This window comes from Aedes aegypti, chromosome 2, assembly GCF_002204515.2.
Source record: "Aedes aegypti strain LVP_AGWG chromosome 2, AaegL5.0 Primary Assembly, whole genome shotgun sequence".
NCBI lineage: Eukaryota > Metazoa > Arthropoda > Insecta > Diptera > Culicidae > Aedes > Aedes aegypti.
In genome coordinates, this window is record NC_035108.1 from 221,640,352 (window position 1) to 221,657,763 (window position 17,412).

The 17,412-nt window shown below is 37.4% G+C and overlaps 1 protein-coding gene across 2 annotated transcripts in view; it reads left to right on the forward strand.

Annotated features, from left to right (window-relative positions):
* The window catches only part of LOC5567692, a 309,374-nt gene that overhangs the window by 265,585 nt on the left and 26,377 nt on the right, over positions 1-17,412 (forward strand). The gene's annotated exons all lie outside the window — the stretch shown is intronic.

Below are 17,412 nucleotides of genomic sequence, written 5' to 3' on the forward strand. Positions count from 1 at the left end.
AATAATGTATTTTCTGTGCAGTGAAGTGATCAAAACTGAATATAAACGAATTTTTGATTTGGGGTTTGGGGGGGCACGTGCCCCCCCGTGCCCCCCTTTGTCTACGCCAATGCAGCCTGGTTGGTTTTTTTGAAAATGTGTATTTGAGTAAGAGTACTTTGGCGTACATAGTGTAACTTCTGGCACCAAAACGGACTCATTAATGATTTTTATAATTTTTCTGGCGCCAATAGTGTAACTTCTGGCACCAAAACGAACTCATTAATAATTTTTATAATTTTTCTGGCGCCAATAGTGTAACTTCTGGCACCAAAACGAACTCATTAATAATTTTTATAATTTTTCTGGCGCCAATAGTGTAACTTCTGGCACCAAAACGAACTCATTAATGATTTTTATAATTTTTTTGGCGCCAATAGTGTAACATCTGGCACCAAAACGAACTCATTAATGATTTTTATAATTTTTCTGGCGCCAATAGTGTAACTTCTGGCACCAAAACGAACTCATTAATGATTTTTATAATTTTTCTGGCGCCAATAGTGTAACTTCTGGCACCAAAACGAACTCATTAATAATTTTTATAATTTTTCTGGCGCCAATAGTGTAACTTCTGGCACCAAAACGAACTCATTAATGATTTTTATAATTTTTTTGGCACCAAAACGAACTCATTAATGATTTTTATAATTTTTCTGGCGCCAATAGTGTAACTTCTGGCACCAAAACGAACTCATTAATGATTTTTATAATTTTTTTGGCGCCAATAGTGTATCTTCTGGCACCAAAACGAACTCATTAATGATTTTTATAATTTTTCTGGCGCCAATAGTGTAACTTCTGGCACCAAAACGAACTCATCAATGATTTTTATATTTTTTCTGGCGCCAATAATGTATTTTCTGTGCAGTGAAGTGATCAAAACTGAATATAAACGAATTTTTGATTTGGAGTTTGGGGGGGCACGTGCCCCCCCGTGCCCCCCTTTGTCTACGCCAATGCAGCCTGGTTGGTTTTTTTGAAAATGTGTATTTGAGTAAGAGTACTTTGGCGTACATAGTGTAACTTCTGGCACCAAAACGGACTCATTAATGATTTTTATAATTTTTCTGGCGCCAATAGTGTAACTTCTGGCACCAAAACGAACTCATTAATAATTTTTATAATTTTTCTGGCGCCAATAGTGTAACTTCTGGCACCAAAACGAACTCATTAATGATTTTTATAATTTTTTTGGCGCCAATAGTGTAACATCTGGCACCAAAACGAACTCATTAATGATTTTTATAATTTTTCTGGCGCCAATAGTGTAACTTCTGGCACCAAAACGAACTCATTAATGATTTTTATAATTTTTCTGGCGCCAATAGTGTAACTTCTGGCACCAAAACGAACTCATTAATAATTTTTATAATTTTTCTGGCGCCAATAGTGTAACTTCTGGCACCAAAACGAACTCATTAATGATTTTTATAATTTTTTTGGCACCAAAACGAACTCATTAATGATTTTTATAATTTTTCTGGCGCCAATAGTGTAACTTCTGGCACCAAAACGAACTCATTAATGATTTTTATAATTTTTTTGGCGCCAATAGTGTATCTTCTGGCACCAAAACGAACTCATTAATGATTTTTATAATTTTTCTGGCGCCAATAGTGTAACTTCTGGCACCAAAACGAACTCATCAATGATTTTTATATTTTTTCTGGCGCCAATAATGTATTTTCTGTGCAGTGAAGTGATCAAAACTGAATATAAACGAATTTTTGATTTGGGGTTTGGGGGGGCACGTGCCCCCCCGTGCCCCCCTTTGTCTACGCCAATGGACACCAGCCAACCCTGAACTGATTCAGGCTATGCTCATGTCAAGGGCGGGGAAATTCCCCTTACTGTTATAATTGATTCAACGATGTAGGATAGGGTTCCTTTCAGTGTTCGCTTTGGGGATAAATATAATGCAAAAATATTATTTCGTTGCCATTGACTGTAATGCGATCGGTAATTGGAGTGAAGCATATTTTGATTTCTATGAATAATTGATGAAACTGATAATATTATTTCTTATTTTCATCAGCAGCTAAAGGTACAACCTTGTAATTGTTTGAAACCCGCCAACGTTGTGCATAATAATAAGGCAAAATAATTGAATTTCTTGAGATCCACACTTGACCGACGGTTGCTCACTTTCGGCAAGTAAACGTTCTTAACCACAAGCGCCGCATTTATGATTGCCTTTGTAGTTACGTTAGGATTCCTTTAGTTGATGCACGGAGGCGGAGAAAAAGGACTCTCTAGCCTTTTCAATACTTCGTGGGTTTACGCATTCTTACTTCATAAAGCATGCTTTGGTTTAATGGAAGTGTAAATGAGATCGAATAAAAGGAACACGTGCGTATAAAATTTCAATGAGCGTTTTATGTGGGCCCTCGTTTTCTGTTGCTGAAAATGATTGCGTACAGCAAAAGGGATTGAAAAACACTTGGACAGTAGGTATTGGAGGCTATGTCTGGTTTCGGTCAAATGTTTGTGCCAATCAGCACCGGGAAAATGGGAAACGAGATTACGTAATCGAAACATAATTGCATTGTGTACCAAGTGCTCTTGAGTGTTAAGAGGAAACCTGCTGGTCGGTTTTCAAGCTAATATTGGAGACTTTAACGTATATGCATAAACATATGAAACATAATTTATGTGTGGAATAGTGTATAACATTTTTATTGAAGCATTTTGTTTGAAAAATTATTCAAATAAATAAGTGGAGTCTACTTAAATTTGAAGATTAGAATTGGAGTTCATCAGATTTATGACTTTTCTCGAGATTACTTGTTTAGGAGCTTCCAATCAGATAAATGATTCCTTCTAGAATCAATATAATGAACCATGCAACCTTTGTTCACTTTTATGGGCCTTTCTGATAGGAAATATTGAGACCTCACTCTTCTATTATTTTTCCTGCAACTGCCAATAGCTTCCGGAATGAAAATATTGTTCAGTCCCCCATTGCTTTTACTCAGTGAATTCATGTTGCTCACCGCATGCTTCTGGGCAGACTAGGATCACAAATGACCAAATTACTTTGTTGCCACCCATTCACCAGCAGTGCCAGTGGGACTAATTATCCATTTATTGCAAATTAATCAAAACAAGATCTGAACACTCCGAGCAAAATTCTCCTGCGCTGATATTAATTCTGGGTGGCCCAAATTGATTACACCCATTAAGTCGAATTATTGATGGCTGTGCTCTGTTTTTCGTTATTTCAGTTTCTTCAGCCTGTCTGCTTTTTGTAACCACAGTTTTGTCAATCTGGCTCAACATGAGCAACGAATTGTAATTAGTCAACATTTGGTTCACTTGATCGATTTTTGGCTACTTTCATCGTCATCAACTGTTACAAATTTAGAAGTAATAAATGGTGTTATGCTGTTTGTAGATGCCATTTTAAGATAAGAATCAATAAGATATACTCTTGCCTTTTCGAGCAGTTAGAAAAGGGTTTCCAATAAGATTCAATATATATGTAGATCACGATAATAGCTTTTTTATAGAACTTCGGCATTATTTCGGGTTTTCCTCTCAAATTATAGTGTTCAAAAGAGTATAAATACCCGCCAAGTTTGTTACATGCGAGCATTAGCGTTTTGGTCGATTGTAAATTACTGTTTTTTTTTCTATTTCTTTATTAGTATTATTCCAAACATTACATTCATTTCTTATATCTAGGTGTTCTGTGTTATTAGACAACACTATCATCCTAATTTGGTAAAACAAATGTAAGATTTTATTAACATTTTGTTAACAACAAATTAAATTTCATTTGCCGTAGCAGTTCAGATTTTTTTACAGGTGAGTTGATTTCACTTGCTTAAAAGAGAAAAAAAACATGTTTTCAATTTGCTTAACCTAACTCAACCTAAATATATAATGCATTAATCGTGGCAATGGAAGATTTTAACGATTTTTGCCTGAAATTATTAATTATTTTATTTGACATTTGTTCCAATGTTTCAACATTGGATATTCTATGTAATTCATTGGTACAATACCAGGGGGAAGCTTCAGTACAATTTTCAAAATTTTATTTTGAATTCTTTGCAGAGCTTTCTTCCTGGTATTACAACAGCTAGTCCATATGGGTACAGCATACAACATGGCTGGCCTGAAAATTTGTTTGAATATCAAAAGCTTGGTCTTAAGACAACGTTTTGATTTTGTATTAATAAGGGGACAGAAACATTTTACATATTTGTTACATTTAGTTTGAATGCCCTCAATGTGATTTTTGAAAGTTAAATTCTTATCTATCATGAGCCCTAGATACTTAACTTCATCTGACCAATTTATTGGAACCCCTCCCAACGTGACAACATGTCTACTTGAAGGTTTCAAATAAAGAGCTTTTAATTTATGTGGGAATATTATTAGTTGAGTTTTGGAAGCATTAGGAGAAATCTTCCATTTTTGCAAGTATGAAGAAAAAATATCCAAACTTTTTTACAATCGACTACAGATGACACGCAGACTTCGTCCTTTGGCGGAGAGGCCTGTGTCATCCGCAAACAAGGATTTTTGACATCCCTGAGGTAACTCAGGTAAGTCAGATGTGAAAATATTGTATAATATTGGTCCCAAAATGCTGCCTTGGGGAACATCAGCTCTTACAGGAAGTCTTTCAGATCTGGCAGTTCTGATAATTAACCTGAAGTGTACGATTTGACAGATAACTTTGAATTATTCTAACAATGTTTGTTAGAAAATCAAAGTTTTTTAATTTTACGATCAAACCTTCATGCCAAACACTGTCAAATGCTTTTTCTATGTCTAGAAGAGCAAGACCAGTCGAATAGCCTTCAGATTTGTTGGAACAGATCAAATTTGTTACAAGTAAAAGATGATGAGTGGTCTAATGTCCATGGCGGAATCCGAACTGTTCATTGGCAAAAATTGAATTTTCGTTGATGTGGACCATCATTCTGTTCAAAATGACCTTTTCAAAAAGTTTACTGATGGAGGAAAGCAAGCTGATTGGACGATAGCTAGAAGCTTCTGCAGGATTTTTGTCTGGTTTTAAAATTGGAACAACCTTAGCATTTTTCCATTTATCAGGAAAATATGCTAATTGAAAACATTTGTTGAATATATCAACTAAGAATGATACGCTACTTTCTGGAAGTTTCTTGATGAGGATGTAGAAAATTCCATCATCGCCAGGAGCTTTCATATTTTTGAATTTTTTAATAATAGTTCTCACTCACTTCTTCCAAATCAGTCTCCCAGGCATTTTCGAAAACGTTCTCTTGATTGAGAATATTTTCGAAGTCCTGAGTAACTTGATTTTCAACTGGACTAGTTAGTCCTAAATTTAAATTGTGCGCGCTTTCAAACTGAATAGCAAGTTTTTGAGCTTTCTCGCAATTAGTTAGTAATAATTTGTTTTCCTCTTTCAATTCCAAATACTGAGCCAATACTGAGGTTTTTTTCAAAATTTTAGATAATTTCCAAAAGGGCTCAGAGCCAGGGTCCAACTGAGGAATTCTATTTTCAAAATGTGTGTATCTCAATTATGAAAAACTTTTCTTGGTTTCTTTCTGCAAATCCTGCCATATAATTTATATAGCAGGATCACGAGTGCGTTGAAATTGCCTTCTCCTCACGTTTTTAAGACGGATCAAGAGTTTAAGATCATCGTCTAAAATCACGGATTCAAATTTTACTTCACATTTTGGTAATGCAATGCTCCTGGCTTCAACAATGGAATTTGTTAAAGTTTTAAGAGCATTGTCGATATCAAGTTTAGTTTCTAAAGAAATGTTAACATCAAGATTAGAGTCAATATACGTTTCATATATATTCCAGTCGGCTAGAAAATAATTGAAAGTGGAGCTGATAGGATTGAGAATCGCTCCATGGGATATTTGAAATGTAACAGGGACATGATCAGAATCAAAATCAGCATGAGTAACTAATTGGTTACAAAGATGACTAGAGCCGGTTAAGACAAAATCAATCGTAGATGGATTTCTAGAAGAGGAAAAACAAGTAGGGCTATCAGGGTATTGAATTGAGAAATATCCTGGAGAGCACTCATCAAATAAAATTCTGCCGTTGGAATTACTTTAAGAATTATTCTATGACCGATGTTTGGCATTAAAGTCACCAATGACAAAACATTTTGACTTATTGCGAGTCAATATCCGCAAGTCAGTTTGGAGCAAATTAACTTGCTGTCCAGAGCATTGAAAAGGCAAATAGGCAGCTATGAAAATAGGGTTTTTTTTTTTCATTTGATTTGAAACAATTAGAATGGGTAATTATGATATGAATAGGGGAGGAGTTCAAATTACCTGCTACGATATCGGCAAAGGATTTTCTGTGGGTGGATATATTCGAAATTAAAATTGATTAAAATTTGTTTGTGAATGAGCATGATTATGATCTACCTGATGGGTATGATTTCTAATCAAGCGATCGTTAACTGAAAAATTAACATTGTTCGAAACTTTCCAGGGAAATTCCGGAAACGACTGTTATCGTTACTGTAACGGACATTACCGTTCATCTGCCTAGCACGAGCCTCGATGAATCGCCTACGCGATGGGCAAACCCAAAAGTTTGACTGATGATTGCCCCCGCAATTTGCACATATGAACTTATCGGTATCTTCCTTCGCAGGACAGACGTCCTTAGCGTGAGAAGAACCTCCACAAATCATTCATTTAGCATCCATGCGTCAATGTTTTATTCCATGACCCCACTTTTGGAATTTACGGTACTGAGTGGGGTTTTGGAAATTTCCTCCAGGTTTCTGGAAATGTTCTCATGTCACACGGACATCGAACATAAGTCTTGCTTTTTCTAAAGCTTAAATATTGTCTAGACCTTTTTGTTGAAGTGAACTAAATAATATTCTTGAGAAAACCCTTCCCGAACAATGCCAAATTGGGTTCTCTTTTTCATAATGATTACCTGGACTGGAGAAAATCCAAGTAAATGATTTTTTCCAGTTTTGATCTCTTAAGGTGACTTATAGTCACTTGGGAGACCTTTCAAGACGACTCCGAACAAACGTTCAGTTTTGTAGTAATAATAAAAAAAAATGTGCTTCTTCTCTTCAAGATGTTTGAGGAGAAGTTCGCGATCTTTAAGAGTTTCCGGCAAAACGCGACATTCTCCTTTCTTTTCAATTTGGAAGGAAACCTTGATTCCCCTATTGGAGTTCAAGATCTCCTGCCTAAATCCCGCAAATTCGGAACAACTGACCACGATAGGCGGCACTCTTTGCTTCCTCACATGAATCAAACAGCCTGGGCTAGACACTACTTCGATTTGGTGTTCGGAAAATTTGTCTAGAGCATCGAACTGATTGCTCATTTCGATGCATTTATCAACATTATCCATTTCACCCTTGGAAGAAAGTTCGCATTTAGGAGAAACGTCCTTTCTTCCATTCTTGCCACGTTTAGTGAAAGTTTTAAATCCCACTTTTTTTGGGAGGAAGTTGTGATTTTAGAGATTCACCCTTTATTTTGCTTGTAGTTGCAACCATGTTTAGTGAATAAACGAAAGAAGACGTAACCTTCGAGAGGGGTTTTCCTAAGATGATGTCCAAGAAGGATTACCACCGCTAGCTTTCGCCAACAGGTATAACGAAAAATCGAAGGCACGGGCCCAAACAAGTATCGTAAAGGGATCAATAGTAGAAAATTGTTGACGCAAGATGCATTGCAATACCAAAATCTGAAGTTGGATGTTCAAGAGGACATGATAATCACATGATAATTTCATTAACATTTAATGTGATATTGCTTAAATTACATAAATAAAATTTTTGTTATATGAACTGGAGTACTTCTAATCACCATGCCAAATTAGTCCCTTAGCCTAACATTTCTTGTTCTATTTAAGATTTAAAGAGAAGTGACCATTTTTTAAACTTTTCTTATCTTCTGGTTGTCGCTGTATGGGAACCGAGGTTTTTCCACATGTGGGGTACTAAATGCAACAGCTTGATTACTGAAGCTTTAAATAACTGGTGGTTCTGAGTTTTCAGAACTACTGTGTGAACCAATATCTTCCCAATTACTCGATTTCTTGAATCGGATCATGTTGAGAACCATGACTTTCTAACATCATCGTAATTGTGCGACTAGTTTGATTCCTAAATCATGCCCTGTAATTTTATTATGTATGCAATCAATGAATAAATTTTAATTTTACCACTACACTTAAAGTGTTGAACTTCAAAACTAGCATTTTATGAGCCGTCCCGTAATGAGGAAAAAGGCAAACCAAATTTTCCGTTTCCGTTTCCTACTTTTGATTAACTTGGTGGTGGTTGCGTTGTCCATCCGTCTTCCCATTGCTGATGTCCCCGTTTCCATCTGCAATAGATGATGTCACTTTGGCAAGCTTCCGTTGTGTTGCAGTTAAATCCAACACAAAAGGCCTTCTCGCATTCACATCATTCGTACTCTCACTAGGTGTAGAGTGATTCGGGGCACAAATTTGCAATGGTTTTTTTTTTGCCACATTCGAGGAAGAGAGTTGTTCTTATCTATTTTTTACAAATTTGTTCAATAAGAGATTTTTAGGGTAAAAATCTGAAAAAAAATCGTAGAAACTCTTGTAACTTTCTAAGTGTTATACATGGTTAAATGAAGCGTGCATTTGATTTGAAGTAAAAAAACCTTTAATAGAAAACAGTTTAGTTGCTACCTCGGATTTGTTTGGTTCTCAAGCCTTGTGCTCTTAAAAATGCGAGGTGTGGCTTCGTTCTATAATCATCTTTAGGTGAAGGTAAATCGAAGCCAAACAACAAATTTTCAAGAGCACAAATCTGGGGAACCATACACCGGTTTGAGCTGAAAACTTAATCGATTGGTCACCACCAGCTAGTGAACAATCGATTGAGTTTTCAGCATGAACGGATGTTTGGTTCCCCAGATTTGTGCCTTGAAAATTTGAAGTTTGGCTTCGATTCATCATCACCGTAAGAAAAATAAATATGTTCACGTCATCACATTGTCGCTCATACAGTGCGAAATTTTTCCACGTACAAGCAATCGTTTGTACCCAATCTTATTTCAATATTCAAATTGAAATGAAACTTTAAAAAATCTACTAATATGTTTTGAAGTTAATATGTTGGGATATAAGTTGCCTTACAATGCAAACTTTTTCCCCGCATTTCTATATACTTTTAGTCTGGTAGTGCTATCACACAACCTGGAAAATGAGCAGCTTCATTGCGACGTCATTCTGGAACCATTTCCACAACGCTCCAGTAAGAGAATAGCGACGTTCAAACGGATACTAAGGGTAGGAGAGTAGGGTACAGGATCAAAATAAACCTGAAACGGGCAGAAAAACTTACTGTGTTGAAAGTCACTCAACTGTATGACTGAACTGAGAGTGGTGCTACCGTTAGCTGTTGCAACCCTTGGTTTATTTAATTTTCCACTTTCGTACTTTATGTTTGCCATTACACTCAACACTAACCCATACCATTTCTGTGGGGATGTCCGTTTTGAAAGGTTACGTTATCGTTTTAAGAATCATTCCAATTTGAAAAGTTTTTCTGAAGTCGACTGAATAGTTTATTTTTGCATATATTCTGAATAACTGTCAAGGAGCATAAAGAGCTAATGATGAAAATTACTTTAATAATCATCATGAATGAACAGTCTCACACAATTTCAAGAGCATCCCAATTGATGTTCGTAAACGTGCGTAAATAGTTCATACTGTATATCTACAGATCAATAATAATGTACTAGTGACTGTCTCCTCGTTGTCTCGTTCGGGGTATGTTTACCTTTCGTGTTGTGTCTGGCTTTTGATGCTCTCAGTAGAGTTTTCAATTTTCCCGGGATTTGACTTCCCGGGAAACGGGAATGAAAATTTTCATTTCCCGGGAATTCCCGGGATCCCGGGAAATTCATGAAAACCGTGAACATCATGCTAATTTGATGGAGTGTTTTTGAATTATCCAGGCATATGTATGTTATAATTTAGACCAGTAAATGTGTACGGTTATTTAGTTTTTATAAGTAATTTGTTTATGTTTCTAAAAAGAAAAAATCTTTTGGCTTCGTTTTATGCTAGGATTCGAAACAAAAACTTTATAAATTTAAGCAAAAATCCATGTGCAGGTCCGTATAAAGTTCAAATAATATTGCCCAACATTAATTCAATCTTTTCGAACATTAAATCAAAAACCAACTTGTCTTTCGTTGAAAATTGAGACTGTTACACAGCGTAACAAAGATGACATTTTTGCGTGTCTCAAACATTAAATTATGTGTCTAGTAGATTTGGGGTAACTGAATCTAATGCCGTTCTCATATATGTCTCTGCCCGTCACAAATTTTAGCTACACTTCGCTACACAGTTGTAAAAAACACTGGTTTAATTGATGTTTCCATGAAATTAGGGATAAAATTCATCAAACTTTTTTGTGATCTAGTCCAGTAAGCATGCAAAATAGGACTTCAAGTTTCATTTCAGATATAATCATATTGAAGTTGCTCGATAAAATTTAGATTAAATCAATTTTTTCAACATGCTTGTAGTCTCTATACAAAACTCTTCGTTTCTCTTATATGGTAAAATACAATACTTTTCTATAACTTTTGAGATACAGTCAAACCTCAATGAGTCGATATTGAAGGGACCTTCGACTCATGGAATTATCGAGTCATGGAACAACTATTCTTCGAAAAGCTGTTTGAAGGGACCATCATAGTAACCATGATCTTATGTTTTTAGTATGGTTCCATGAGTCGATATCGAGTAATGGAACATCGACTCATAGAGGGTTCACTGTAGTATTATGAACTTTGCTGATAAGTATTGTTATACACATAAAGTTTGAATTCTGTGGTAAATTAAGCAAATAAATTACCTTACAAGCTCACAAACTTGTATGCACGTTGGCTGATAATGTCAAATTTTCCATTTTCAACAGCCAATATTTCAAAATGCATTTTTAAATAAATGCATTTTTCGATAACTATTACGAGAAGATTACGATTACGAAAATCAGCTAAATAAATGAAGAGTAAATTGAACGATGGTTTTTATTTGAATATAGATGATCTTTAGAATTCTTCATGAAAATACACTGAAATGAATTTTATTGTAGAAACCACTGAATCCATGGTGAAATTAATAACTGCACCAACGATTTTCAACCGACTACATTAATCTGTAAACTCTACGAAAACACATTCAACACTACTACACAAGAAAATATATTCGGTTTATTTAACTAGAGCTGCAGTATTAATAACTAGAAAAAATCTTGATTTGACAAGTTTGGCAGTATACTTTTGACCACACTGTGTTGCACGGTGGGTGTCTCGGATTGAAAAACAAAGCTCTGTAGAGAATGCTACTATGGACATGGTCACATTTACTTCATTGATCAGTGATTTTTACCAGATTATAGTAAAGTTAATAGATTTTTGTAGTCGGTTGAAAATTGTTGGTGCAGTTCTTAATTCTATCATGGATTCGGTAGATTATACAACAACATTTGTTTGCGTGTAGTGCTTCCCGGGAAATACGGGAATCCCGGGAAGCAGAAAATTATTTCCCGGGAAACGGGAATCCCGGGAAATCTCATTTCCCGGGAAATGTTCCCGGGATTGAAAACTCTAGCTCTCAGCTTTGGTTCGCTGAATTATTTCATGTGGTAGTGGTCTTATAAGCAGTTGTATTTATTGGAGCCCGGCTACCGTGCACCTATCCTTCACCAAAGCTGGCAAACGGAGAGTGTGAAACCTGTCGTCGTCGACGTCCTGACAAATAATTTATATACGTATCTATATACAGCTACAGTCCGTCAGCTTTTCACGTCTTAGACCGTATCGGTTAAGTTGTCACTCCGAAACAGGAAACAGTCTTCCATTGCTTTTTGCATGATATTGAGTGGAAAGAACATTTCCGATAATTTCGGAGTTTATTGTTTCGTTTGCATCAAAGATGTCTACCAAATGTACAAACGAAACGAATTTAGAACATTTCTGGATAGGGGTATGAAGTTCGAACACTAGACTGCGTGTACATGAAAATGAAGATTGGTTTCATGCTGCGCTTAATGAACTGGAAAGATAAAATTCTCTTCTACAGATTCTTTGGGTTTAATAGAAAACCTAATAGAAAGGCATAACGTGTAAATTGAGACAGCGCCTGCTTCTCAGCTTAGTGTTTAATGAGCACCTACAAACTCATTAGCTTACGAATTTACGTATTGTATACAGCGGAACAAAAACAACCTTCTCACGTGTCTCAAAGATCATATTATGTGTTTCCAGTAAATTTGTAGGTGCTAAATGCATTGCGCTCTCAGAAATGTTCCAGCATGTCAGAATTTAGTACTAGGGTGATCAAAGTATTTTGTTCAAACCGTTAAGCGTATATAATTTGGTAATTTACGGCAAATTCAAATGGTGGTGGCCAAATTATTTTCGATTTTAATTGCACAATTGAATATCATCAGAACAGAATCAAAACAGCGCACCACAGCGATTTGAAATGAGGTTAGAAAAGCTGCAAATTGAAACTAATTTCATTACATTCACTTCAATTATGATTATTTGTCGCGCAAAAAGAGAAATTAGTTGCTCGTCATACTAAGTCAAGGTTGAAAATGTAATTCAGAACGCAGGGTGTCTACTACCTGTAGAAACCTGGAATTATCAGGGAATTTTTTCAACTTGGTAGCAAACCACAGTGTATTCTTGTAAAACAGGGAAGGCTCTGTAGAACGAACAGTACAATTGCCAAGGTGGTAAAGGCAAGTACAGTTCTCAGTTCCTGTTGAGTATCATTCATTAGCATATGAAACAAGGTTGAGAACATTCCAATTTTTTACAATTTTTATTTTTGAAAATAATTCGTTTCGACATTTTCCCAAGATACCCTACAATAATTGCTAGACCAATTTTTTCATTTATTTCAGAAATTTACATGAAGATTACTTTGAAATTCATCTACGATTACTCTCAGGAATTGCTTCAAAAAATCTTCCAAGCATTATTTGCTAGAATCTATAATAAACCAAACCAAGAATCTCTACATGAATTTGACTTGGTATTGCTCATTAAATTTCTCTCGAAATTTCTCCAGCATTTCATCAGAATATTATTGCCTCGATTTTTTTTTTATTTGCTTCAGGTATTCCTTGCGGATTTCTTTTTTTCAAATTTTTCTCCAAAGAAATCTTAAAAATTTCCTTGATATTTCTCTGGAGATATCCCTTGATAAATGATTGGAATCAAATCTTTGAAGACTTCCATGCCGAGAAAAGCCCCCCCCCCTAGAGAGAACAGGCCGCCGGTGTACTGGTGGTGCGAATCAATTGCAAATCTTCGACCAATCTGCCTTCGGGCTAGATGAAGAATGCAACGCGCACACACAGAAGCACAAAAAAAAGAACGCGGTGCAGCATTCAGAAAGGCAAAGTTGGCTCTCAAAAAGGAAATCAAGAGTCGAAAACGGGCATGCTTTGAGAGTCTATGCGAGAGTGACAATTCGAGTCCATGATGAGAGGCCTAACACTAAGACCAAAAGTGCCGTAGCGCCCCAAGAAAAGTCGCCCGAGTTGCTGCGATCGATAATCGATGTACTCTTCCCGCACTACCAAGCCTATGGCCCCCAGCGCCGTATGCGGCAGATGAAGCAGAAGAAGTAGCGAGAGTGACAAACAAAGAGCTGGCACAAGTCGTAAAATCATTCGCGTCAAACTAGGCACCGGGACCCGTTGGTATCCCGAATGTTGCCTTAAAAGCAGCAGTGATTGCGGATCCGGACATGTTCAGAACCACGATGCAACGCTGCATTGACCAAGGAATCTTCCCGGATGTATGGAAGCGACAGAAATTGGTTCTACTACCAAAGGCGGGGAAACCACTAGGTGACCCGTCAGCGTATAGACCTATCTGTTTACTAGCTACGACGGGCAAGTTATTGGAGAGGTTGATTCTCAACAGACTAGTACCGTATACGGAAAGTGCGAACGGCCTGTCCAACAACCAATTTGGATTCAGGAAAGGTAAATCTACTCTGGACGCTATCCAGTCGGTCGTTCAGACAGCTGAGGTCGCACTCGAGCATAAAAGGAGTGGCATCCGTTACTACGCGGTTGTCACTCTAGATGTGAAGAATGCGTTCAACAGCGCAAGCTGGGAAGCAATAGCACACGCACTTCACCGCCTCAAGGCACCGGTGCAGTTGTGTAAGCTTCTAGCAAGCTATTTTAATGGCAGGATTCTACTGTATGACACAGAGGAGGGGCAGAAAAGCGTTCGAATTACCGCGGGACTACCTCAAGGTTCAATCCTGGGCACGCTGTTATGGAATGCGATGTACGATGACGTACTAAGGCCAGGCTTTCCAAATGTACAGCCTCGACACGACAGCAGCCGAAAACACCGAGCCGACAGGCGCTGTGTGTTTTCACTGCATCTTGCTGCTGTACGTTTCGCATCAAGCGTGGAACGTAATGGCAACCAGACACACGCGCATGAATGTTGGCTGTATTGGAACAGTCGCTGCCTAACGAACTCAGCTGACAGCATTCGTGATCATGCCATAGCGAGCCGAACGGGCTGTTTCACATTACAGCCACAGAAGGACTGTGACAGTCTTCGGCTACTCGAGCTTGCTATCGCGAAAATGCTGTCGTGGGCTGTCATGAAATTTGAGAATCACGCTAAACATTTTACACATAAGATTACAATATTGTACAAAAGTGTGGATATGAACATAATTTGAGCAACATGGTTTAAAAATCATTAATAATATGATTATGTCCAAAACTATGTACATCTTGTGGGTGCATAGTCTAGTGAATGCAGAGCAAACATTTTAAAGATTCAAAAAAATACGTGTGAAAAAGTTTAAGCGTGACGTATCACATTGCGCCAAATACAGAACACGAGAGGCCCCGACTGCATATTCATTTTGCCTGTACGACGCTCGGGTGTACGGGACATGTTATGAATGAACAACCGAGCTTGTCATCGGAAAACGAACACACTACATGCAATGTGATCAAACTGCCGTGTGCTGAACAAGACGGCATCGTTACATGTCGCATGACCACCTCATGGTAGGCTGTCATGGATAGTTCATTCAGAAGGCTGTCGTGAGAAGCAGTTGATGACAGCCTTCGGAATACTGTCTTGAGGCGGTACATTTGGGAAGCCTGACTAAGGCTGCCCCTCCCGACGGGTGTTAAGATTGTTGGCTTCGCCGACGATATCACCCTAGTGGTCTATGGTGAATCGATGGAGAAAGTAGAGTTGACAGCAGCGCACTCTATTTCCCTAGTTGAGGAATGGATGAAGTCTAGGAAACTAGGACTGGCCCGCCACAAGACTGAGGTGATGGTGGTCAACAACCGCAAGTCCAAGCAACGGGCGCTTATCTCGGTAGGTGATTGCACCATAGAGTCCAAGCGATCCCTTAGGCATCTTGGGGTAATGATCGATGACAAGCTCAGCTTCGCTAGCCACGTTGAATATGCCTGTAAAAGGGCATCTACGGTGTGTGGCATCATGTGTAAAGAGGCAACGCTCAGAAGTTGGCAGCAGGAATGGGATGACACCACTAAAGGTAGATGGACCCATCGGCTAATACCAAATGTGTCAGATTGGTATGGAAGAAACCATGGGGAAGTGAACTTCCACTTGACGCAGTTTCTGTCAGGACATGGTTGCTATAGACAGTACCTGCATAGGTTCGGGCACTCAGAATCTTCTGCATGCCCCAATTGTGCTGGTGTGGAGGAAACAGCGGAGCATGTCGTGTTCAATTGCCTCCGTTCCATTGTTGTGAGAGGTCGCATGCTCGCTACATGCGGAGGAGACGCGTCCCCAGACAATATAATAGAGAGAATGTGGGTGGATGCCGAGTGCTGGAGTGTAGTAACTATGGCTGTCACTCACATTATGTTAGAATTGCAGCGCCTATGGCGCGCCGACCAAGAGTTGGCTGCAGAGGATTAGCCCTGCCGAGGCTGATCCCTTGTAACATTGTGTAAGTCGGCTAAGAGAAGCAGTTTGCCTTGGCTTCTTCTGCTACATGTGTTGTGCTATAAGCACTGGCCCCTCTCCGAAGAAATACCGTAAAGTGGTTCCGGGGAGATAAGGGTCTGAGTCCAAGGGTCATGTCGATGCACTGTACACCACTTGAGCAATCCAAAAAGAATTGCTCAGGTACAGAGCATAGGCTGGTTTTAGCGGGTCGTCGTTGGTGCGTCATCCCCGCATTCCCTGAGTTACCTTCTCAGGGGATTTGTTTGCAGATTTCCCCCTGTCTTTGAAGATTTCCTTGGGAATTAAAAGCGAAAAAAAATTGGAAAATTTTTGAATTCTCCAACACGCTCTAAATAGAAAAGTTGGAGGAAGTCCTAGGGAAAATCAACGAATTGGAATGATCTTTGGAAAAATATTTTGGAGGGATTGCTCAGAAAATTCGTGAAAGATTACAAATCAAACTCTTTAAGAGATCTTCGGAGCCATATGTAGAAGAAATTGACAGCAAAACAAAAAGTTATACTTGTCGTTATGTCCCTTGGAATTCCAAAACAATCTTAGAAATATTCTAAAATAATTGTCTGTTCAAATGAGAAATTAAACTCTCATGTCGTGGTTTCTGTTCTGACAAAATTGAAGGCTTCGAAGTCGAACTCCTATTTTTGAAAATGAAATTTTTAGTAATCTAAAATGAAAAAAAAATCAATCATTTATATATTTTTGAGAATTTCTTGAACCTGGAATTATTTTTCAAACCCTGGAATTATCAGGGAATTTCATTTCTGTAAATGAGTAGACACCATGAGAATGGGTTTCGCTAGTTTCAACTTAGGTTCAAAAACAAATTCATCTTACGCAAAAGCAAGATAAACATGAATGAGATGAATATGCGTCAAATATTTATTTTCATTTTTTTTTTAAATTTACATTACTCGACTTAACCCTCTAATACCCAAGTTTTTATTTTCGATCTAAATATCATTTTCAGTTATCTAAAATCGTTCTAAACACGTTTTGGACAATGATTTATTTTTATTCGTAAATCTATGAATTTTGGTGTTTGAGTTTTATAATTTTTATTTTTGAACATCTCTATCCTTTTTCTTTTTTTTTCTTGAAGCCTCTTTTAGTTACTGATTTTTGGCAATAATTAAAATTCAAGTTTTTACGGTACTTTTTAAAATAATAAATTTGAAATATTTTTCTGAAAATATTTTTATTTTCCGTGTAATTAACGGAAAAACAGGTTTGAAATTATTTTATTACCACCAAGCTCTTCTTCTATTATAGGTTAATAGCAGAAAAATATAAAAGGTATGATTTTTTATATTACACTTTAAATAAACCCAGGCATTTGTAGGTTATA